Raw genomic sequence first — 25450 nt, forward strand, 5'->3', positions numbered from 1 at the left:
GGTCTGCCAAATCTGGTTCCCAATTTCAATCTCAGCCTCAAACGAGAGATTGTGCGATGCTCACACACCCAGACAGCTTGTGATATTACATGGGGGGATGAGAAGCATCTAACTAATCAAGCTCAACAAATGCTGGAAGAAGCTGGGCAGGAGCCTTCTCCAGAGAATTTGGTGGCTGCTGTTTTTGCAGCTCACAACGATTTTTTGTTGTTTGTGTTTATGTATTTTAATCTTATTTTTAACTTTTCCAATTTTTCATTCATTTAAATCTGAAAATTCCTTTTGTTGTTGGTACTGAATTTTTATTTTCTGAAAAGAACAGTGTTTCAAAATTCTACCTCACAAATTTTGTTTCCTACAAGACCTCTTTTCATTTGAAGTTATAGCATGTGTTATAAAAGAACATCTGTACCCTTTCTTGGATAAAACTACCTTCTCCCTGTGCTTCTTCTCTCTTAAGTCTTGAAAAACTAATAATTTGTTTTGCCAGTGACCCAATTATTCTCAGTGTCGTGTTTCTCATTGAAATACCTTTTCTAGATTTGTTGGTAATTCACTAGGCAGAATTCCTGAAAACTCTTGGTCTTCATTAGAAATCTGCATTTTTCAAATGCATATCTTCATATGCTCTCTTAATGTCATTTATAGTTATTTTCCATCTATGAACTGTACATATCAATCTTCCTGTTTAGCTATTTGGTGAATCTCTTACCTGTGGAAAGAGGCATCTACATGCTTATCTATCTTATTTTATGTCTCCATCTATAACCTTTTATGAGTGTTTTGTTTAGAAAATCCTTTCTATATGGGTGTGCACTAGCCTGAATCATGAGAAGTGATGCATAGGTTTATACTGTGGATTTGTATTCTGCATAATGTATGCTGTATAAAATTTGCCCTTTAACATTGGAAGGGTAGAGACCTTGTCAAACTAAAACTCCCTGTGAGGAGGAGGAAGTCTCCAGTCCAAAACAAGTGTGGTAATTTAGCTAATGTGTGCATCCCTATCTCAACAGGGTTGAGCTCAAGTTATGGCAATTTGTGGACAGCGAAGAAAAGCTTTAAAGGGAAAAAAGCACCTATTATTGTTGTTTTGTTTGTTTGTTTCTCCAAGTATGTTTTCCTAGCCCAGAGGTCCTAAAATTTGCCTGGTCATGCCTCATTGATGTTGGAAGGAAGGCCTCCCCGAGAACCCCATCCAAACTGAGTTATGGAGAGGCTTCCGGTCTGAGAATCCAGCTGGTGGCTGACGTATGCATCAGTGTCATAGCTTTGCACTTGCAATCAACATAACAAGCACTCCAAAGATTGCGATAATTGGAGAACATGAACTGGGGCCTAGTGAACCAAGAAGTGAAGGCTGGAATGGGACTAACAAAGAAAGTGAGAGGAGCAAGAAGAAGGCCTACGCTAGGAATTCTAACCATAGAGAAATTACGATCGCCATTTTGAAGAAAAGAAAAATGTCAAAAACTGTTAAAAATCAATATTTAAGCTCAGGAAGGTCGGAGAATGGCGAAATTAGTCTCATTTTAAAGGGCAAGTTCTAAGCTATTAGATTTGGTGTTGGACTTTAGAATTGGAGATTTTAGTATTTTTGAAGGGGTTTTTTATGTCAGAAGAAAGACAAACTCATGCAAGAGCCCACTCTTTGGACAAAATGCAAAGTCAATTTGATGCTATGGATGCTAGGATTATGAAGGGTGTGGAAAAGATGTTAACAGCTTGTAAAAAAGAACTTAAGAAGGACATTGGAGATCTTAAAAAAGAAATTGAAGATTTCAAAAATGAGGTGGTTGTAGTGACAAACAGAGTCAAGGATGTTGAAGAGAAAGTTAATGTACATGCTTCCACCTTATTAAAGCTACAAGAGAAGGTAACAGTACATGACTGCAGGTTAATGGAAACTCAAGTGCACCTGAGAGGAGTACCTGAAGGTGAGGAAACTGATTTAATGGAATATATGGTGAAAATAATTGCTGACTTTTTAGAGGAAGATCCTGAAAGGTCCAGAAACATGTTTGACAGTATGTACAGAGTTAATTCATCATATGCAAAAGACAAAGGCCTACCAAGAGATATAGTTATAAAATTAAGGACAAAAGACATGGCAGGGAAAATTCTGAATAAAAACTTTCAAAAGGCTCTGACAGCGGAAGGGAGCAGAGCCAAAATAATGAAAGAGCTGCCAAGACAAGTGATAAATGACAGGAAGAAACCCAAGAGACTGACAGATAAGTTACGTGCTGAGAGAACGAGATACAGATGGATAATACCTGAAGGTTTGGGTTTTGAGCTACGTGGAAGACAGATTACAATAAGGAATGAGCAGGAGATGTGTAGCTTTTTTGAAGAAAGTAAAGACTTTGCACCATAATGGATTACAAATTCTATCTTGGAATATAAATGGACTAAATTCACGACAAAAAAGAAAAGCAACATTTAATTGGATTAAGAAACAAAAATGTAATATAATTTGTTTACAGGAAGTTCATATACAACAAAAGGATTACAAATTTTTATGGAATAAGCAATTGGGGTTTGAATTTTTTTCATTGGCGTAACAAAGGAAAAGGGGTGTGGTTTTTTTATATTAAGGAGCAATTAGAGCCAAAATTGATATTTAAAGACAAAGATGGAAGATATGTAGCAGTGGAAGTAATGATTAACACAAAGAAAACATTGTTATTAGGACTATACGCACCAAATGGTGCAAAAGATGTGTTTTTTAAAGACATCAATCGACAGTTGGATGAAGTGTCCTATGACCAGATCTTGATGATGGGTGATTTTAATGGAACAATACAAAACAATATAAATAGGTCTGACCAAAAGGGCAATAACAAAGAAGGGAAATTACCAAAATCTTTTTTTGAGTTGGTTAAACAAGAAAGCTTGGAGGATATTTGAAGAAAATTTAACCCTGAAGTAAGAGACTATACCTTTTTTTTCAGCAAGACATTATACTTTTTCTAGAATTGATATGTTATGGGGCTCTAAAAATTTGGCCCTCATAACTAGAAAAGTAGAGATTCTACCAAAGATATGTGCAGACCATAATCCAATATTTTGGGCTACAAAACTGCAAAAGAGAACAAGAAGATGGAGAATAAATGAGGATTTGCTACAAGATAAAGAGACTGTGACATTTCTAGAAAAGGAAACCATAGCTTTTTCCCAAATAAATGATACTGATGATATAGATTTCGAGACGGTTTGGGATACTTACAAAGCAGTAATGAGAGGAATATTGATTACATTGAATAATAAAGATAAGAAGGCAAAAGAAAAACAGATGTTGGACATTCAAAACGAAATAAAAAAAAGAAAGAAGGGGAACTGAGAAAAAGACCAGGGAAAAAGAAAATAATAAGGGAAATTACTATATTACAAACCCAAGTCAGACATTTGTTGAATAAAGAACTGGAATGGAATTTGAAACGTTTGCAACAGAAATCGTTTGAAAGTGCGAATAAACCTGGGAAGTACTTAGCTTGGCAATTGAAGAAAAAGAAAGAAAATAATGGGATTTAACATTAAAAATGTTAGATTTGTTGCCATATGATTTCCAAATTATATTCCATTGAGTAATATTGATTTGTTTATGACAGTCTACATTCCAACTTTTTTGATATCCCAAAAGTTTAGTTTCAAAAGTTTGAAACAAGACTTTATATATTTTAGATATAAGGCCTTTATAATCATCTTTCAGAGTCTTCAGAAAATGTTCAAAACAAGTAAGAGGGCGGGAACGCATTGTCTGGATGAAGGATGAATGAAACATATGTTTAATCTGCGATATTGAAACCAGTGGATTTTTAAGCCTATATTTGTTTCCAATTTTTGTTTGTCTAAGAATATTTTTTGTCAAGTAGATCTATCAGTCACTAACTTTTGTGCCAAGAGCTAACAAAATTGCATTCTTGGCCTTGCGGGAACCATGGTTGATTAAGAAAGGAAGTAAATAATGACAAGCCTGTAACCAACTTGTATTTCTTTCTCTGCCAGATAGTAAAGAATGCTTTCAAGAAAATATTATCTGCTATTTTCACTTGAGTTAAGAGTTTAGCATTCCATAAAATATCCACTTTATGGAACGGAGTAAGATATACTGATTCTATCAGTTCCCAATCAGCACTGTTTTTGTTTTGAATAATAAATATAGCTTGAGTGAGAATTATGGCTTCATAATACAACCACAGATCTGGATAATCCAAGCCCCCAGAGGCAGCAGGGCGAATCAAAGTTCTATGCATTATTCTAGTACATTTATTGGACAACAAAAATTTGTTAAGCAAACTTTGCCATTATTTAGAGTGGAATTTGGGATGAGTGTAGGTTAGGCTCTGAAGATGAATAAAAATTTTGGAAGAATGAAATTTTTTTATCAAGAAGTATCTATCAGGCCAAGAAAACCTAAGTTTGTCCCATTTTTTCAGTTGGTGACGTTCTGAGTCTAACAAATTATCAAAGTTAACCTGAAGCAGATTTGAAAGATTAGGTGGAATATAAACTCCTAATAGCCTCCAAGTGGTCATTATCCATTTGGTAAAACCCATAGTTTTAAGATCTTGAAAGGTTTGTGAGGAGATTTAGATAGAATATAATTCTGATTTGACTCTGTTAAAAGAGATTCCAGATATTAAGGAGAAAGAGCAGGATAAATCTTGTAAAGCTTTTAAAGATTGTTTGGGTCTTGATAGAAAGAGTGTTACATTATCGGCATAGATGGCAACTTTGTGACATTTATCTCCTATTGTAATTCCTGAAATTTCTGGATGCTGTCTAATAGCTTCAGCCAGAGGTTCTAGTGCCATTATGAATAAAAGGGGGGACAATGGACAGCCCTGCCTGGTCCCTTTTTGAATTTGAATTGGGAGAGAAGAATGATCATTAATTTTTAAAGAAGCAATAGGATTTCTATATAAAACTTCTATTGCATTCTTAAAGTATGAGCCAAAATCCATCAGATCAAAGACTGTCAAGAGATAGGGAATCTCCACACTGTCGAAAGCCTTCTCTGCATCAAGTGAGAGAATCAATGATTCATATTTTTGAGATCTGCTGTATGGGGTTATATTAATTGTTTTGCGGATAGTGTCGGTTAGATTATGGTTTGGAAGAAAACCTGACTGATCTATATTAATATAAGAAGGAAGAATTTGTTTTAGCCTATTTGCTAATATTTTAGTAAAGGTTTTATTGTCTGAGTTTAACAAGGAAATCGGACGATAAGAGGAAGGGTATAAAGGATCTTTATTAGGTTTGGATATCACTATAATATTAGCCTGAGTCCATGTTGAAGGCATTTTTCCTGTTTTTAGAATATCATTGCATAATTCTCTTAGGTACAGACACTAATTTTCTAGTTTTTTCTTATTTAAGGTACATACAAAGTGCTTAATCTCATTCTATATTATCTAGAGCTCTATAATAGTTTTTGAGTTTATTATTTATTTTGCTGGTACAGGCATATCCTACAGTTACCAATTTCTTTCACTAAACATCAGAGATCTTAACAATTGTATCAAACGACGCAGAATACTATTTCATATTATTAAGTTTAAGCCACAAATAACGTTTTTACAGGAAACTCATATTAAGTCTAATGAGGTCCCAATTTTGAAATCTTCCTGGTTTAGTGCCCAATTTCATGCAGCTGGATTCTCACAATCTAAGAACATAAGAACATAAGAGAAGCACTGTGGCTAATAGCCATTGATGGACCTCTGCTCCATATTTTTATCTAACCCCCTCTTGAAGGTGGCCATGCTTGTGGCCGCCACCACCTCCTGTGGCAGTGAATTCCACATGTTAATCACCCTTTGGGTGAAGAAGTACTTCTAGAGGTACGGCCATTCTTATTGTAAAATCAATCCATTTTGAACACCACAGCACTCTTCAGGATCCTCAGGGTCGCTTTGTTTTTGTAAAAGGTTGACTTGATGGCCATTTGGTGACTCTTGGCTCCATATACGCTCCTAATGTTTTACAAATTCAGTTCCTAAAATGTGCTCTGAAAATTTTACAGGATTTCCAAGGAGAGGTAATCTTGAGAGGAGATTTAAACTATATTGCAGACAGGATCTTGGATAGATCAGGTTCTAAAAAAAATTCAAAATCACTCTCAGTCATCTCAAAGCTTACTGTACACTTTACTGCAAAAATATGCACTTTGTGACATATGGAGGTTAAAAAATCCTTTAACGAGAGACTACACATTCTTTTCTCATCATTTTCAATCATACTCACACATAGACTTCATTCTCAGTCCTTGATTGGTAAAATCTCACAGGCAGATGTAGAACTTAGAGTCTGGTCTGTGATCATTCTCCTGTGACCTGTTCTATTGAATCTTACAAGCAGCAAGACAGGGAAAGACACTGGGTTATGAATTTAGCAAATTTTCGACATGAAAGCATTAGATAGCAAATTTCTAAAAGTATAGCTAACTTCTTTAAGGAAAATTCCCCACATGACACTGTACTTTCAATTTGAAGAGATGCCTTTAAGGCAACCCTCAGAGGGCAATTAATTTCAGTTATATCTCACCTAAAAAAAGGTAGAGAAGAGGCAATCAAACATCTAATGGTCAACATAAAATCCTTAGAGGCTCTACATAAAAGAACAGGTAGCAAATTGATTTTCAAAAAACTAACAGCTGAAAGAAATCTATTAGAAACGTTAGAAAATGATAGTATTCAAAAAAAGCTAATTTATACTAAACAAAAATACTGGATTAGATTCAAGAAATCTTTAAAATATCTAGCGTGGAAAGCCAAAGAACAAAGGAACGCTAGACATGTTTATTTTATTAAAGACTCTAAAGGAGTGATTCACACTCATTCAAAATCTATTGTCCAAAGTTTTAGTGACTACTATTCGAAACTTTACTCCTCCTCTTGTTCTGGAAAAAGTAAAATTAGGGAGTTTTTCCAAAACTTAAAAGTTATTAAACCATTATCCCAAGATCATAAAAAATTTATGGAATCCAATGTCTCTGCAAAAGAAATGGAAATAGTGCTCAAACAGCTCAAGAACCACACTACTCCAGGTAATTATGGTTTTTCTCCTGAGTTTTTAAAGTTATTTAAAAATGCTGTTTGCTATTGTTCAAGAACAGTCACCCCATGAAAGCCAATGTGGTGTAGTGATGCAGGGCAGATAAAATGTAAGTTTCTTGGTGGGAGGGAAAGAGAGAAGGAAGGGAAAGGTGAGGATATGAGGGTTGCCAGGAGGAAGAAAAGAGGAAATAGTATGAGGAAGGGGATACAGGGGAAAGTGGAGTACCCCCTAAAAGTCTTTGTGGTTTACCTACCATACAACTGGGCCTGGACTGGCAGCTGGCACCATGCAAATGGGCCACAGTTATACTGGGTAGAGGCTGTTGGGGCAAGGAAAGGTGAGTAAGTGGGGAAAGCAGAAGAAAGCAAAAAAGGGTAGAGGCTATAGGGGCTTTCCCTTTCTTACAGAGGCTATAGGGTTACCAAAAACAACCAGGCAACTGGTGGTGATCTGGGGCGGCAGGGACATGTGAGGCCAACTGTTGGGCAATGGTGTAACATCACATCTAGAAAAAACTTGGAAACGATGTCACACATACTGTATCTAGGAATTTCTGAAATTTCTGTACATTCCTAGGGACCACAGAGAGCTGGCAGACTAATGGGAGACCTGGACAGCCAGCACGGCACAACTGTGCCCCACCTGACCTGGCAGCTGATACTGCACAGAGTTTACCCAGGGAGAGGGTTCTAGGACACCAGAATGACAGGACAGATAAAGGTAAGATTGGCTCATGGATGGGAAAGGCAGAAGGAGGCAGGAAAAAGGAGGAAGGCTATGGAAGCTTCCACTTGGGTTGCCCACATCCAGGTAAGACTACAAAAGCACCTGGTCTTTGGGCAACTTGTACGTTCGGCTAATCACCTGAAACTGTGCAAATTGAATTCAAATTAACTGAGAATGTAAAGTGTCATTTTTCCTTGCTGGCATGCTCCTATTTCTTAAAGAGCTTGAAAAACAGAAATTATATATGTAGAAAGTACAAAAATCGGCAAACCAGTTCGTGCAAACTGGCTACAGATTCAACATCAGGACAACTGAGATTCATACAGGGGATATTTTTCCTTTAAAGAGATAATGTGGGTTAATTTTGGTTGAAGAAAGATGATCATGACATTTATTTTGTCCTATTTAATTATCCCTGTGTTTAGGATTGTATGTGCATGTGGGGAAGGGGTACTGGGGTCAGGGGCATGGTCTTCAAGCCCATTAAAATTATATGATCCATTTATGTAATTTCAGAAATAGAATAGGGTTTTTTTTTTCCCTTTTACAACACATGACATACATGATAGATGGGATGGGATTGTGCTAGTAGGCCTGTATTACTAGTTTGTATTGGACCCAGTGAAACAATACCTAGACCATGAAGGGTTACTCGGGAAATGTGGAATTGAAAAGGCATTGTTTGAACCTTGACAGGCAACACCTAGTCATGATGAGCTGTGAGGTTTAGAAGCATCAGGGGTTTTGTCAGGAGCACTCAATATTTAATACAAAGGGATCCTCCCACTGACTAAAATTGTAGGTTACCTCCCTGTAACTTATCACTCCAGGAAGGAAGTATAGGGCATGGGGAAGCTTTAGCTCCCCTCCTTTGCATGCCTCTCATCCTCTAAAAATCACCCCTCTCCTGTAATATGATTGGCAGACCCAGGTTTAACTGCAGTATACCTCTGTCATTTCTAATTTGACCTTACAGTGTGAGCAATCTGCCCTGGGGAGGAGAGGGAATGTGTGCTTGCATGATTCACATTTATTCTTGTGGGCTTACATTTTGGCTTTATGAAGTATGAGCGAGAGTTGATCAGAATAGATCCTAAGCCAAGAAATGACTTCTGCAAGCAAATTTGGAAGAGAAGAATGAAAAGTGGTGGATAGAAAAGAGGCCTTATAATAAACTTTTATGAAAGTGCTGTATAAATGAAACTTGTAGCTTGAAGCAAGTTGACAGTTTTTAAGGCTTAGACCACTGTTCATCATAATGGAACACCACCAACAACCAGCTTGGACAATGTATTTAAAGTTAAAGTTGCTTTCTTTCCACCTTTATCCCCCCTCCCTCCATCTATTTATCTATTTGCCTTTCTTCTTTCCTGTCTTGCAGTTCTCAAACATCTGACATTTATTCTATGGGGCTAATACATTAAGCAAGTTTGGCCACCCTTGCTATATAAGTTTACCCTTGTACCTTGAGCTAGCATTAAAGCAGGCACAAATTTATTATGTAGTGGTGCTGGATGAGAAGTACTGGGGTTACTGGTATTGATTTTGCTGACGTGTTTCTAAAAAAGATTGTGTAATTTGTCATATAACACAAAACTTAATGTCTGCAGTAATAAAGTGGCATTTATGGAGGGATATTAGCTATCCCACCAATACAACAACAACCCACTGCCAAAACAGTGTTTAAAATATAATTAAATCTATTAGGAGGAGGGGAGAAGTTCTAACTTTTGTTCCACATATGTAAGCACAAAAACATATTACCATTCTGTTACCATGCATGTAAGGAGGGACCACATTCTTTTATTAGTGTTATAGACCATGGAGAAATATTAACTTCCCCTTCTTCTGTTCATAAAACTAACACGAGGTACATTCAGACCAGCAGCTCAAAGCAGCAGCCTCTCTACTTTAAAGAAAAGCCATCACAGTTTGAGGTGCCCCACCATGAGCAGACAGTGCATAAGAGAGACATGGGCTGCATGCACCTGCTTGTGCACTTACAGGGTGCTTCCAGGGTATGCCTCAGCCATTTAGACTGCATGGAAATGTGCCAGGGAAGCACTCCAGCGATTTGCCATTGGGACGCACCTGGTGTTTTTTTGAATTGGCAGAGAGGCAGCAGGAGGCAAAGTAAGGGCAAGTGTGTGGCAGGGCCCAGATGTGCATGTATAAATGTGCCATTTTAATCCAGGGGTGGGGGTGACTATGTCAGCCCAAATTATCTATCTGAATGCAGCCAGAGTTTGCTGCTATACTACTATTAAATATTTCTATGTTGCCAACCAGGATAGGGATGTGGAATTCTGACCAATTCTGAACTGAACTTAATTCAGACCAAAACTAAGAAATCGGAGGAGGGGGTGGATTAGAAAGTGGGAGGGAGAAATATGAAAAGAAGAGAGCAAAATGGAGAATAGTGTGGAAAAGAGGAAGAGATTAAGAAAAGCAAAAAGATTCTTTATTTCTCTACAATGCACTATCAGGAAAAATCTGGCTGAGCAAACATAATTACAGAGCTGAGTTGAAGGAAAGCAAGTGGGAAACATTCCTGAAAACAACAACCTTGTTACGAGGTTGCAGCCTGCTGCAACTATAGCAGCCAAGAGCTGCTGTTGTGTCCTAGGCTCAAATGGGAGAACTGTTACTTTTGGAGGGAACTGTTACTTTGTTAGCCAAAATGCCCTCAAAACGAGGTTGGGGAATTAGTTAGGTGGGCACCTGGCTCACTAGGAATCTTTTTACCAATTTATACCTGGCTCAACCATCCAGAGGGTAATTGCTCAATAAAAGGACTCTAATTTAATAAAAACCAATTGTAATTTATTTAGAATAATAGTTCTTCCACACAAGATAAAAATACAAAACAATCACACATTCACACAGGCCTAAGAAACACAGATAGATTGATAGGGGAACATATAAGGGTAAACAGACAGGGTAATATTTACCATCGTAGTCTTCGAGGAAGGTTCCAAATGGCGACATAAGAGGACAGGGGAAATGGACCCAAAACAGTGGCCAGAATTGGGGATGGATCTAGACAGCGGAACTGGGATACTGTTAGATGCACACATGAGTGGAGTTGGGTCAGAGGTTAAATAGACTACCCTTAGACCCCTTAGGGGATGGGAGGTGACAGGGAGGAGAGATGGGAGGCTCTGTGATGACCATGAAGGCTGGACATTAGCAGAGCCAATGGTGAGTCCTTTGGTGACATCCAATTGGGTGTCAGCTTTAACCAATGAACTTCACCTTAGTCCTGTGAACCTGGAAATTTCCAAGTTGCAATATGGCCTAAGGCGGCTCCAAGGTGTTAGACTGGAGTAAGAATGGGGATGGCTGGATACTTAAGGTAAAATGGGATTATCTGAAAAGGTGATAATAGAGAATCAAATACTGGCCTAGGTATCACCCGGGTAAGACAAAAGACTTGGTTGATGGAGGAGATGTTCTTCCTCTTTTCTCATCATCTTCTGGGCAGGAGTTATTGTTTAGGGTATTGCCCGGCAATCAGGAACATTAGTTGAGCTGTTAATCCATTAATGGGGCAGATGGGTTGCTTGCGAGCCAAGGGTGACACAGGGTGTGTACGTGAGTCTTCCACTATGAAGGAATGAAGTCCAGTCTGGCAGGAAGATGGCTACGAGTGGTGTTAGCCCTTGGTTCATGGAAAACAGGCTAGAAACTGCTTGCCTGTACAGTTCATGGTGGTGTGGCTTCTGCCACTGCAGTGGCCAAGACTGGGCACACAAGGAGTAGCTGGCAGCTCATTTGTAGAATGCTGCTGCAAAGCTGAGGCTTATAGTATCCACATAAGCCTTAGAAACTGTAAGCAAAGTCCACTTCTTAGAGCAGATGTGTGAGAGTCAAAACTCCAGGCACCCTGGCAACCATACTGGTGATCACGATATCCATATGTATGAGAAGTAGGGGGCTTTTTCCTCACAACTTTTGGAGGGAAGCCGAAAAAGCCAGAGCTTGAACTCCACACCAGGGTTCCAGAGAAGGCCTAAGCGTGCCCAATCAGGGGAAGGATTGAAACATAAGTAGCCAATCAACATCCAGGCTCATACTGTACCCTGATAGGCCCTTAGGGCCCTGTAAATAGCCAATCCATGTAGATAGTTAAGGACCAATCAGAAGGGGGCAAGAATTGTATAAAGGAGCGGGAAGTTTGAACAGAGCTCAGTCTGTGTTGTGTGTGTGTTCCTGAAGTAAAGCTTGCTGAAATCACTCTCCGACTCTGGTCTCTTACTGCGCCGACCCCAGTACATTACAGCTGCGGTGGCTGTTTTCTCTAGTACTGGCTTGGTTGATGAATTTAGCAGGATATACAAATATCTGCCTCCCCTAGCACCTGCAGGATAGAACAACATTAGAGTTTGAATGCAGCATGACGAGGGCCCTCCAGTTGACTCTTCCCTTGAATTTTGTTCCACAGCCCCCTTCTCAGTAGCCCTGACTGTAGGAGGGGGAAGGGGGGAAGCTGCCTTACTCTAACATGATTCCACTCATGTGATTTAGAATCCAGGCAACTATTTATGCAGTATAGAGTTTGGATCTAATACCACTATGCTAACCACATCAATCACTATTGTAACCAATATTGCTAATAATAAAAATCAGTAAACTCCTGGAAACGCTGATGAGTAGTGTCTGTAGATGATATATTTTGAGATGCATTACCCTAATGCTTTGTTCTCATCATGTTTTCACAACTTTTAATTTAAATGCAGAATAAATATGTGTCCTCTTCTCTACAATGACTTTTCCACAAATGAGAAAGACACTTGAACCCTAGCTTATTATCCAGGTCATGAGAAGTATGTTTACCTTTCATGCAATTATTTGTGGGGAAAGTATGGGGGAGAGCATGGAAAATATATAGAACTTCCCAAAAGTATTTGCCTATCTCTGCTGCTCTTTAAAATTCTGTCAATTTGGAGACATCTCTGTATTTCTAAGGTATGAGATCACATTGTTTCTTAATACCTTTTTTGGCTTTGTTAGGTGTTCTCTCTGTGCCCCTCTCCCACTTCTCATTCACTTTTCCTGAAAGGGAGCAGAAAGCTTTGCTATATTTATAGCTGTTTGAATTGCAGTGAATGATCTGTATAACATTTTCAGATTTGGTATGTTCCTGGAAAAGTTTTTATAGAATATATGTGCTTTTGTTTCATACTAATTGTCCACAGTTTTCAACAGGATTCCAGTTTCTCCACCATCCTTCCCACTCATCTTTTCCTGCCTTTCTTTTATTATTTCATATTTAGGGATAGGTTTGAATGCTCACTGCCAATAGTTTATAGATAAAATATGCATGGATAGAAGATCTCAGAGAAAGGAGATGAGTGTCTTTGGACCACTGTTAGGTATTACTATCTTGTACTTCCAAATGGCGTAGTAGTTTGGTGTAGTGGTTAAGTGTGCAGACTCTTATCTGGGAGAAATGGGTTTAATTCCCCACACCTCCATTTGCAGCTGCTGGAACGGCCTTGGGTCAGCCATAGCTATCGCAGAAAGGGCAGCTTCCGAGAGAGCTCTCTCAGCCCTACACATCTCACAGGGTGTTTGTTGTGTGGGAGAAAGATAAAGGATAAAGGAGATTGTGAGCTGCTCTGAGACTGAGATTCAGAGTAGAGGGCACAATATAAAATCAATGTCATTGTCTTCTTCTTCTTCTTCTTCCTAAAGTCTAGTCATATGTGTGCTGAAGTGGGGGGGGGATAACAAAGGGGGATACTGTCCATCTAGCAGGGTTGTCTTTCACAAAGCATCTCCTGAAATTATTCTACCAATTGTATGCCAGAAATTAGCTTCACTTTCTGATGCTGATTTTGGCAGTGTCAGCCTTCTCCTTGTCTTCTGCGATTGCCTCAGAACCTTCACTTGAGAGTAGAATGTGTGGTTTAGATATACACATATAATCTGCTGACTTCAATACAGCAAACATTAAGTACATTCTCAAGAACAGGCAATCACCATTTGAGGGCTCCAAAAAGAACAAAAATTACCAGGAAAAAGACATTTGAAAGTTGGTTATAGTTTAGGTTATGGACAATTAGAACACCAGAAGGATGGCAAACCTAAAGCAGATCTTTGTTACATTTTCTCATTGGCCATCAAGGCATTTTAGAAAAACAAACAGTCTTCCAGTTTGCTCTTGTTTCCTCCCAAATGCCGATTAGTTTCTTATGTACCCCTCCATGTTTATTCAAACAGCTTTCCTTTCTGCTTGAGATAGCAGGCCAACTTTTAGAACTCAAGCTGTGTTCATGGCTTTCTTTGTAGCCATTCTACATCTTTAAAATGGAGCCACCTGGCCAGTATAGATGCAGTTGTTGAGTGCATTGGATCATTGATAACAGCTCCTTTTTTGCCCTCCCATGTGGAAGTGGTTTGCTGGAAGAAGTGATCATATATGGAACATCTGTATGTCACGGAAGCTTTACATCGCTGCCATAGCTTTATATCAATGGCCTGCAAGAAAATTTATAGCCCCTCTATGATCTGCAGCTATGTTCATTGCAAGGGTTTGATCCTTACCTATAACTAAGAATGTAACAAATATTGTTGCGACTTTTAAATGTGCTTTGGAAGTAGGCATGCAAAACTGTAAAAATAGTAAACTGTAAAAATCCCCTGAGCAACAAAATGGTGGCCCAAGTCTCATGAGAAAAAGGAAACACAAGATTTTGGGAAGCTTTGTTAAACATGTGCAGCTTGCTACACTGTTCTGGAAGAGGGCAAAGTGAGGACAAGGAGGCAGGGATGAAAAAAAGGAAGAGAGACCAGACAAGGAAAGCAGTTTCACACTGTAGAAGTAAAGAGTTGTCCCAGAAATCAGTCTTGCCCATGAGAAAAACTGGTCTTGCCACCCATATTTCAATCAGGTGCTAATGATAACTATAGCTTTGTTCTTGGCTTGCACACAAACACACACACACAAACTCAAAACCAGTCCAACAGACAAACACTGAATTGCTTGGTAATATCCTTTCTTTTTTGAGTGATAGGAAATCCCAGGGATCTGTAACAGTCATTTGGCTTTGATGGAAACTCATGAAGGTATGGTTCTAATCTCTCTATTTATAAATGCATTGATTAGACATAGTCATTTCTTGCATACACTCCATTTTTCAGCCAGTCTGGATCCCAGGATGTCTGACAATTAGAAGCAAATGTATGTGTAGGCTAAGAAGGTGTAGGAGCAGGAGGGACAGCTTGTTTCTTGACTTGCTTTTGCCACAGCCTGCTTGGCTAGTTTACTCCTTCCATGTATTTTTTTTAATTAAAGCTAATTGTCCAGTCTTCAAAGGACCACAGTCAGTATTCTGCTGAGTGCAGGGAGATGTACATCTCTGTTGTTTTCCATGATGAAAGAAGTTTCACCAAATTCTCCAGCATCTGCTAAGGCTTGGTAAAGCACTGACAATCTGGGCATGATGATGGGGATAGGATCTTAAGGCCAAAAACATGTGAAGATGTGAGCTCTGAGATCAGATCTTACTAGTATTTTTAATCCTTTTCTTCTAATAGCTGATGTTTTGATTCAGATTTGGATTGTGGTAGTGGGAAAGAGGGCATTTACCCCTTCAACTTCTGCATGGATTCATCAGCTGAAACTAGCCCAGGCCACTACTAGTTGAAGCTGGTAACAGGCACTCCTGGATACAATTGCCACCTGCTTAGCAGTAGACCTGTTTTCAAGAGCATCCCCAGACTACAGACTTGTTCGTTCAAGGGAAGTACAGCCCCATCCAGACTGAGTGACATGTATAATCCTGAGAAAAACAAAGAAGGGAAAGAAACTTTACCCAAAAACTGGAGTAAGAAACCTAGAAGGTTAATATGCAACTCTTGACACACAATATGACACACAATTCTTGGCACATAGGCTCTGACTTTACTTGATCAATTCTGGACCACATGGCATATAAAAAAACACTGAATGCTATAGGTATGCTCTTGATTAAGACATAAGGCTATAGAACAAGAGGCCTCAAGAATATCTCTAAGCCTTTGTCACTTCACTAAATTTCCTTGTGGTCCAGCATTGTTCTATTGTTCTATTCTGTTCTACATTATGAGCCAATATGTGTACTTACCTTTCTGACCTCTGAAGAAGACCAATTTAGGTCGAAACGCGTCAGGTCAAGTTGAGTGGGTTCCCATTGAGGTTTTATGATTTTACTTAGGATAGAGGCTTATGATGGGCCCTTAAATGGTTTTAGCTTTCAACAATAAATACATGTATGTTGATTTATGATTTTTTTACACTTTGTTTTTAATGTTCGGCCCTTTAATTGCATGTATAATCCTGAATCAGATCTTCTCTTCAATCTTGTCTGGATCAAACTTCAGTTTATTAGCCCACATCCACTCCCAAACTGTTTTCAGGCACAGAGATCAGTTCACCTGGAGAAAATGATCACTTTGGAAGGTGGACTCAATGGCATTATACTCCTTTGAAGTCCCTCCAAACTATGTCCTTCTTAGACTCAACCTCCAAAATCTCCAGATATTTCCCAACCTGGAGCTGCCAAATGCTGAGCAAAATGATCAGAGCAGGCCACCAAACAGTCCACTTCCTCCTGCAGGTCAGATCCCAATAGACCTCTGACTACCCAGAATAGCCCCAGTGGCCTACACTGTGAAGATACAGTGGTAGTTCCGTCAGTGCCCCAGAATATACCTTAAAATCAGCTTTTGCCTATGTCTTACCAGATTGTTAATGCCTGCTCATCCACCATTTGGGCTTCTGATGCTTGCTTTCTCCTCTCTCTTAAAGATCTTTCTCACCCTCAAGAAAGAGAAATTCTGACACTGCAATCCTAAAAAGAGTTACACCCTTCTAAATCCATTGAAGACAGATCTCAGGATGGTTTAACTGCATTTAGGATTATATGTTGTTAATTTCTCACTCAAGGCAAGACTGCCAGCCCCGTCATATTAAGTGAATGTGATTATTTGGGCTGCATTTTCATAGTTATATGAAGTTCCACACCTGGTTTTTAATCTCAGCCTGGTTTTCCAAGCACGCAAGAATGTATCTATGTATCAATTTCATAATCCCTATTTGAGAAGTTCATTAGAATGAGAAAAAATGGTTAAACACTTGCTCTACATAATAATTAAAAGACCTAATGAATATCCCATCCATGATTTATAGCATACAAGGTTGTGGGAGCAATCAGACACCACCTGTATGCACACTGCCCTGGCCGAGCTGCATATGCAGTCATCTAATGACTATTCCCCCCACCCAATTAATTATTTATTTACAAAATGTTTTTAGACTGTGATCAACAGCAAAACACTTTCCACCTGCCGCTTGGGCTCTAGGGTTTTTTTGTTTTTGTTTTTCGATTATAGGCAATTGGCTGCTCCTGAAAATCATATGTATCTTGCTGATTCATAATGCTGCAAAATTGCTGTAAAGCTTCTGTAAGTCAGTAGAAGTGATATGAAATCTTCTGCCATATAACATTACTACAGCTGCAAAACATAATGCTAAGCCCAAAACTTGTATATGCATTAACTGAAATGTATGTGTACAGCCTCTCATATGTACACTTGTGCATAGGGTTGCCAGGCCTGGTAATCAGCAAGAAACAGAGTGTGTGGGAAGGGAGCTGCCATCAGCAATGGCATGATGTCACTTCCCGGAAAACCATAGAGCTTCTGGTGATTTCTAGAGGAGTGTGACATCACTTCTGGGTTTTTTTCTGGATGTGATGTTACCCTGTTGCCATTAGAGATTTTTTTCTCTCCCCCCCCCCCCTTCTCCCACTAGAGCTTTTGGGTTGACAGGTCCCTCCTGATCACTAGTGGGGAATGGGTTCATAGGGTTGCCAGATTCAGGTTGGGAGACTCCTGGAGATTTGGAGAAGGAGCCTAGAGGGAACAGGGACCTCAGTGGGGGGAAATTCCACAGGGTTCACCAAATATCCATTTTCTCCAGGGGGACTGATTTCTATAGTTTGGTGATGAGTTATAATTCAGGGGATCCCCAGGTCCCACCTGGAGGCTGGTATCCCTACCACTGGAGTGTCAGTGGGCAAAGCCTGCTTGGGGGAGGGGAGATCTCCCATGGTGATCCTTCTTGCGCACATGTAGATTTTATGTACACATTATAACAAAATGGTTATCAGGGCAGAGCTTACCACTGCAATATATATTGCACATCAGATATTCTCGCAGATGTACAGCACTCAGTATCCCTTTTCAGGAGTTCTATGTACATGTCGCTAATATCCATATAGGCAGGAAATGGAATTCTGTAAGTAATTTCTTCCATGATGAACCACTTGCTTCTACCAGTGTGAAACATTTTACAATCTGATATTGCACCCAAGTTATAACAGAATTATATTTCTTTTCTTTCCCAGAATTTTTAACTGCAAGCCGAATGTTCATTGCATTTATGGTTGGATCAAAGAACAAGAAAAAGTGAAAATGTGGGGGGGTAAAAACTGTAGCATTTTGCCAGGTTACTTCAGGTTGTTATTCTGTGCTTACAAAATGATTAATGGAATAAGTATGAAAATTGCTGTTGCTTCTTCCAGTGCTCTAGTTGCAGCCCCTCTGCTGGTGCAACTTCCCATTGGGTCCCATTTTGTTGTCCATGTTAATATACAGTCACATGTATATTAACATGGGGTGGGGGGACACTGATATTTGGCAGGAAATAGCTGTCATTATTGCAGCAGAAAGAATGGGTAGGTGACCGGAGGATTATCCTTACAATAATTGCCCATTCAAGACCCCAGGGATCTGTTTCTCCATGGTTGCTCTTTCCTGTCCCCAACATCAAAAGGGAAGGCTTTAAATGTGAGATATTCCTTCAACTCCCCTTCCTACTTTAAAAATAGTTAACTAGCACGTGGGGCTCTGAAATCAGAGGAGCTGGGAACAATGTTTCCTTTTCCCTTTGGAGAAACACACAACACCAGTGCTCTAAAGTGTGGCAATGATGTGAGTTCCTTTTACACAAAATTATTGGCATGTTGTAAATAAATTATTTTAATGCTTCTGGGATTGTATAGGCCCATATGATAACCTCCTTATGAAACAGGTCTGCAGGTCACAACAGCCTCTGACGGTCCCATAATGAGTTTTTTCAGAAGATCTACAGTGAAATGTCTTGTACAGAGGCTGGATTTGTATTATGTTCAGAGAATTATGGCCTTTATATAATCTCCTGTTAGAGCAAAATGTTACTGCTTTTTTAAAATTTTTAAATGAAGAGGAGATGACAGGAATGTATTTAATGTATTTGCAGAGGGGGACCCCCCCTACTGGCTACTTGTCAAATACCATGCATGTTTTGAAATTGCTCTCCTTTGTAATTTATTACAGGGCCCTGGTCAGTCTCACTGACTGCTTTTGTCACTTTCTTGGTCTTTTTTTGTTTTAAAGATCTACTCAACTCATGGGGTTTCATCCCACCAAATATTTCTGCCGATGGAAACTGACAGATGGCAGATCTCCCCGACATGCTGTTCTTGGGGGTCCCTAGTCCCCTGTCCCCCAGGAGCAGTATTTTAGGAGAGGACTTTTAGGCAGCAACAGGGGCAGGGATGAAAGATGTGCTACTCTGACATCATTGGTAATTTTTGGCAGAATGCAAGCCATTAGCTGGTTGCTTTAGATCTTATCTAATGAAACACCTATATAATGCTTTTCTGTTGTATCACAAGAATGCTAAACTTGACAAAAGTCAGCACTTAAACTCTTACTATCTCAATAAGAGGCCATGCTAAGATGAAAACAGGAGAGATGGTTTATATGGCTACTGCTTTGAAAGGTTTCATATTGTGTGTTTAGCTGTAAGGAGAATCTTATCTAGCCTCTGGCCATGTGGAGTGCTGACCCTCACTGCACTGCTGGGGCTGGATTTGCTGAATTGTGAGATCTGGAAGTACAGAATACAGCTCTTATGTAGGACCTTCTAAAGGAGCAACTATGTAATGTCTCACTACAGTTGCTAATTTTCTGTCCTTGAGCATTTCTCCTCTGCTTTAATCAAGCTTAATCACATTTTGCATTGTTCCTTTACATCTTGATTCCTTTCTTTGCAACACCCCTCCCACCTTCGGATCTCCATTCCTACTTTTATTTGAGGACTGACTCTGGAAAGTTCATCCCCCAACTTGTTGGTCTCTGAGGTGCTACTGGACTGGAATCTAGTTGTTCTACCACAGACCAACACAGTTACCTCCTGAAATGACACCCTATCTTGTGTTTATAGACCCCATTTCGTTTTTTGCTATGGAAAGCTTGTGAGGAATCAGGCTGTAATAAAATTCCTTTTCAGATTGTTACAATCACATCTACTGGGAACATACCAACTGTCAGTAATGGCAGTGTATGCCACTTGTAGTTCTCTTGATAAATGCAGTCACCATAGGGTTGCCAGATCCAACTTAAGAAGTATCTGGGGACTTTGGGGGTGAAGCTGGGAGACTTTGGGGGTGGAGGCAGGAGCAAGGTTGTGACAAGGATGATTGAATTCCAAAGGGAGTTCTGGCAGTCATGTTTAAGGGGCTGGGGGAGATATTTCCCCAGTTTTGCAGCTTCATGTAAACAGAATACTCCATCTGGGGCAGCAAAAACAGTGCAATAACTCCCCCATGCTGTTTCAGCATGGTAAAAGGCCTTTGGAGAGAAGGCAGGAGCCCTTCCTCCCCTGCAGTGGCATTCCAAGCCTGTCTGGGCTCTCCTTTTTAAGAAGCCATTCCACAGCTGCTGTGTGGCTGTGGAAAACCCAAGATGCACCCAGCTCTTTAAAAACCCAAACATGTAGTTTGACCCTGAGGCATCTGTAGACACAGGCAGTTCACCTGATCCAGTTGCTTATTGGCTATATGACTGGGGGACAAAGGGGTGAAGCTTTCTAAGCACAGAAGTCTACACAGGTAATGAAATGCAAGGCACAGTGCAATCCATAATGGCATCAATAATCTCTATTAATGTGAATTGACTTAATTCTCCTATAAAAAGGAGGAAGACCTTTAGATATCTAACAAACTGGAAATGGATATAATTTGCTTACAAAAAAATCGTATTTTGGCTAAAGACCAACATTTTTTGAAAAATAAGAAACTTGGCAATTTGTTTATAGAAACAGATACAAATAAAAAGAAAAGGGGAATTGGCAAGGATAAATTTAATCCACAATTACAGTATGCTTCAGAAGATGGAAGAATTTTACTAGTGGAAGTTATGGTGGACAATAAAAAAATCTTATTGACAAATATCTATGCCCCGAATGATCATCAAGAATTTTTTTTCAAAGACTTACGTCTTAGGTTGTCAAATTTGGACTATGCAGAATACTGCATAGTAGGAGACTTTAACACAGTTCCTGACAGACAATTGGATAAAAAAAACACATAAACACACTAAAGCCAAAGGTCTCCAACTACCAACAAGTTTTTAGAAGCTTGTAGAAGAATTGGAGCTAGTTGATGCATGGAGAACAAGATACCCAAATTCGAAAGACCACATGTTACTCTGCCAGCCACCAAACTTGGTCAAGAACTGATATGTGTTGGCTCTCTACAAACTTGGTTAAAGATCTAGGTGAGACAGAAATTCAAACAAGAGTTATATCAGATCACAATCCTGTAATGATAAAACTTAAAGGTACACAACTGAGAAGAACTTGGAGGCTAAATACTTCTATTTTAAAAAATAAAGACTTTCTTAAAGAATCCAAGGTAGCAATGGAATCTTTCTTTAAACAGAATATAACTCAAGATGTAAAGATGTAAGTGGTCTGGGATACTGCTAAAGCATATTTTAGGGGCCTTGCAATCAGATACAGTGCTAAGAAAATGAAAGAAAGAATTGAAAATTATCAAAGGCTAATGTTGCAAGCAGGAGAAGCTGAAAAGAATTTAAAAGCACAACCTACAAAACAGGAGTTTCAAAATAAAGTTAAAAAAATACAACACCAACTTAATTTACTGCTCATAGAGAAAATGGAAAAAACCTGAGATTTGCCAGACTTTTTTTTAACATGCTAACAAACCTGGAAGGTGGTTGGCCTATAGAATGAGAAAAGAGAATGCCAAAAGAATAATACCAGTATTGAAAGATGAAAATAATAAAGATAAAGTCCAAAGACAGGAGATATGCCAAATAGTGGAACAATTTTATAAAAGATTATATGAAGATAAACAAATTCAAAAGGTAGACTTAGAAGAAAATATAAACAAAACAATCTTAATAAATTCACAGAAGAACAAAAAAAAATTAAATGAACCAATAATGATAAGGGAAGTGGGAGACACAATGGCATCACAAAAGAATGGCAAAGCTCTGGGTCCAGATGGCCTACCTGCTGAGTTCTATAAAGCTTATGAGGAGCCTCTACTGCTGCCATTTAAACGTCTTATTGAAAGGATTCAAGAGGAAGCCCAAATACCAGTTTCATGGCAAGAAGCTACAGTATCTTTAATTCCAAAGGAGAGTGCAGATCTGAAAGATATAAAAAACTACTGGCCAATTTTTCTTTTAAATGTGGATTACAAAATTTTTGCTGCAATATTGGCACAATGCTTGAAGGTACATCAAGACCAGGCAGGATTTCTTCCTAGAAGATACCTGAAAGATAATGTTAGAACACTATGTAACATAATGGAATACTATGAGAACCATCCAGAGAAACAATTGGCATTAATCTGTCTGGATGCAGAGAAGGCCTTTGACAACGTTCGTTGACAAGATATGTTGCAACAATTGAAGGGAATGGAATATGGTGAGAATTTTTTGAGAATAATACGATCAATATATTCCTCGCAAAGGGCAAAGGTGATGGTGAACGGTGAACTAACAGAAGCAATTGCTATTCAAAAGGGTACAAGTCAAGGTTGCCCACAGTCACCACTGCTTTTTATTTTGTGCTTAGAAATACTGAATAACCAAATAAGAGAAGATACAAGTATCAAGGGAGCGGTGATTAAAGGTGAACAATACAAATTGAGAGCCTTTGTGGATGATTTGGTCTTTATATTAGAGTAACCAATAGATTCAATTAACTGATAAATAAAATTAACCAATTTGGCCACTGGGCAGGATTGGAGATTAATTATCATAAAACAAAATTCCTGACGAAGAAAATGATGACAGAACAAATTCAATTTCTCTAACAAAATCAGGATTTTTTTAATGAGAAAAGAACTAAATACTTAGGTGTACACTTTTCAAATAAGTGCAGCAGCTTAAAGATGGATAACCATGATAAACTGCTTAAAGAAATTTAAAAAGACCAGGGAAAATGGCAAGATTTGAATTTATCCCTAATGGGAAGAATAGCCTCAGTAAAGATGAACATTTTGCCAAGACAGTTATTTTTATTTCAAACTATTCCAGTACTTTTAACTAGTGTTTTTTTTCAAGAACTGAATAAGATGGTCTCTAACTATATCTGGCAAGATAAAAAACCAAGAATTAAGACATTGCAAGACTCTAAACTGAGAGCAAGCTTGGGCCTCCCAGATTGGCAGTTATATTACAGAGCTTCTGTGCTTTCTTGGGTAAGAGAGTGGTCGCTACTGAATGACAGGAGACAAGTGTTGCTAGAAGGTCACGATCTCAATTTGGGTTGGCATGCGTACTTATGATATCAAAGATTAGAAGGACACTCTTACTTTAAAAATCATTGGTTCCAGAAATCTCTGTATCACACATGGTTGTGGTTAAAACTGAGAATTTATCAGAAAATTCCAAGATGGGTATCTGCAGTGGAAGCATTCACTCCTCCAAATCTTTTGAAACCTAACCAGAGTTATAGATATGAAGAACTGCTGAAAAATGATAACCAACTGAAAACCAGGGAAGAGTTAAAAACATGGACATTAAAATGAGTTGGTGGTTGAGAACACAAGCTGAATCTAGATAAAAGACAAGAAAATAGACTTTAATACAAAAGAATATCCATTTGATAAAATCTTCTTAGGTCCTCAAGAAAAACTAATTTCCAAGCTATATTCATACTTATTACAGATGAAGATGCAAAATGAGATAGTAAAAGATTGTATGGTCCAATGGGTGAAAAATTTGGGGCATAATATTATGCTAGAAGAATCAGAGATGTTGTGGAAATTCAATATTAAACTCAGTCAGTAACCTTTAAAGAAAATCTGTATAAAATGGTACATAGATGGTACATAACCCCGCAGAAATTGTGTAAGATGTATATTAATATGTTTAACAAATGTTGGAAATGTACTAAACATGTTGGGTCTTTTTATCAAATGTGGTGGACCTGTGGGGTGGTGAAAGACTATTGGAAGATGGTCCATGAACTATGGACCATCTTCCATCGGTGGGAACAGACAGAAATGTAATGAAAGGTGGCGGAGACGTGTGGGTGCTCTGCCCCCTTCTAGTCCCATCCCAAGGGTGACAGGAGGTGGGGACAGGTTGAACTACCCACATCCATCACTGGTGTTACATAAGAACATAAGAGAAGCCATGTTAGATCAGGCCAATGGCCTATCTAGTCCAACACTCTGTGTAACACACAGCCACTGATGGACCTCTGCTCCATATTTTTATCTAAACCCCTCTTGAAGGTGGCTATGCTTCTGGCTGCCACCACCTCCTGTGGCAGTGAATTTCACATGTTAATCACCCTTTGGGTGAAGAAGTACTTCCTTTTATCCATTTTAACCTGTCTGCTCAGCAATTTCATCGAATGCCCACAAGTTCTTATATTGTGAGAAAGGGAGAAAAGTACTTCTTTCTCCATCCCATGCATTATCTTGTAAACCTCTATCATGTCACCCCACAGTCAACGTTTCTCCAAGCTAAAGCGTTTCAACCTTTCTTCATAGGGAAAGTGTTTCAGCCCTTCAATCATTCTAGTTGCCCTTTTCTGGACTTTCTCCAATGCTATAATATCCTTTTTGAGGTGCGGCGACCAGAACTGCACACAGTACTCCAAATGAGACCGCACCATCAATTTATACAGGGGCATTATGATACTGGCTGATTTGTTTTCAATTCCCTTCCTAATAATTCCCAGCATGGCATTGGCCTTTTTTATTGCAAACGCACACTGTCTTGACATTTTCAGTGAGTTATCTACCACGACCCCAAGATCTCTCTCTTGGTCAGTCTCTGCCAGTTCACACCCCATCAACTTGTATTTGTAGCTGGGATTCTTGGCCCCAATGTGCATTACTTTGCACTTGGCCACATTGAACTGCATCTGCCACGTTGACGCCCACTCATCCAGCCTCAACAGATCCCTTTGGAGTTTCTCACAATCCTCTCTGGTTCTCACCACCCTGAACAATTTAGTGTCATCCGCAAACTTGGCCACTTCACTGCTCACTCCCAACTCTAAATCATTTATAAACAAGTTAAAGAGCATGGGACCCAGTACCGAGCCCTGCGGCACCCCACTGCTTACCGTCCTCCACTGCGAAGACTGCCCATTTATACTCACTCTCTGCTTCCTATTACTCAGCCAGTTTTTGATCCACAAGAAGACCTGTCCTTTTACTCCATGACTCTCAAGCTTTCTAAGGAGCCTTTGATGAGGAACTTTATCAAAAGCTTTCTGGAAGTCAAGGAAAACAACATCTATCGGGTCTCCTTTGTCCACGTTTGTTCACCCCCTCAAAGAAATGTAACAGGT

Source organism: Heteronotia binoei, chromosome 5 (assembly GCF_032191835.1).
Source record: "Heteronotia binoei isolate CCM8104 ecotype False Entrance Well chromosome 5, APGP_CSIRO_Hbin_v1, whole genome shotgun sequence".
Taxonomy (NCBI): domain Eukaryota; kingdom Metazoa; phylum Chordata; class Lepidosauria; order Squamata; family Gekkonidae; genus Heteronotia; species Heteronotia binoei.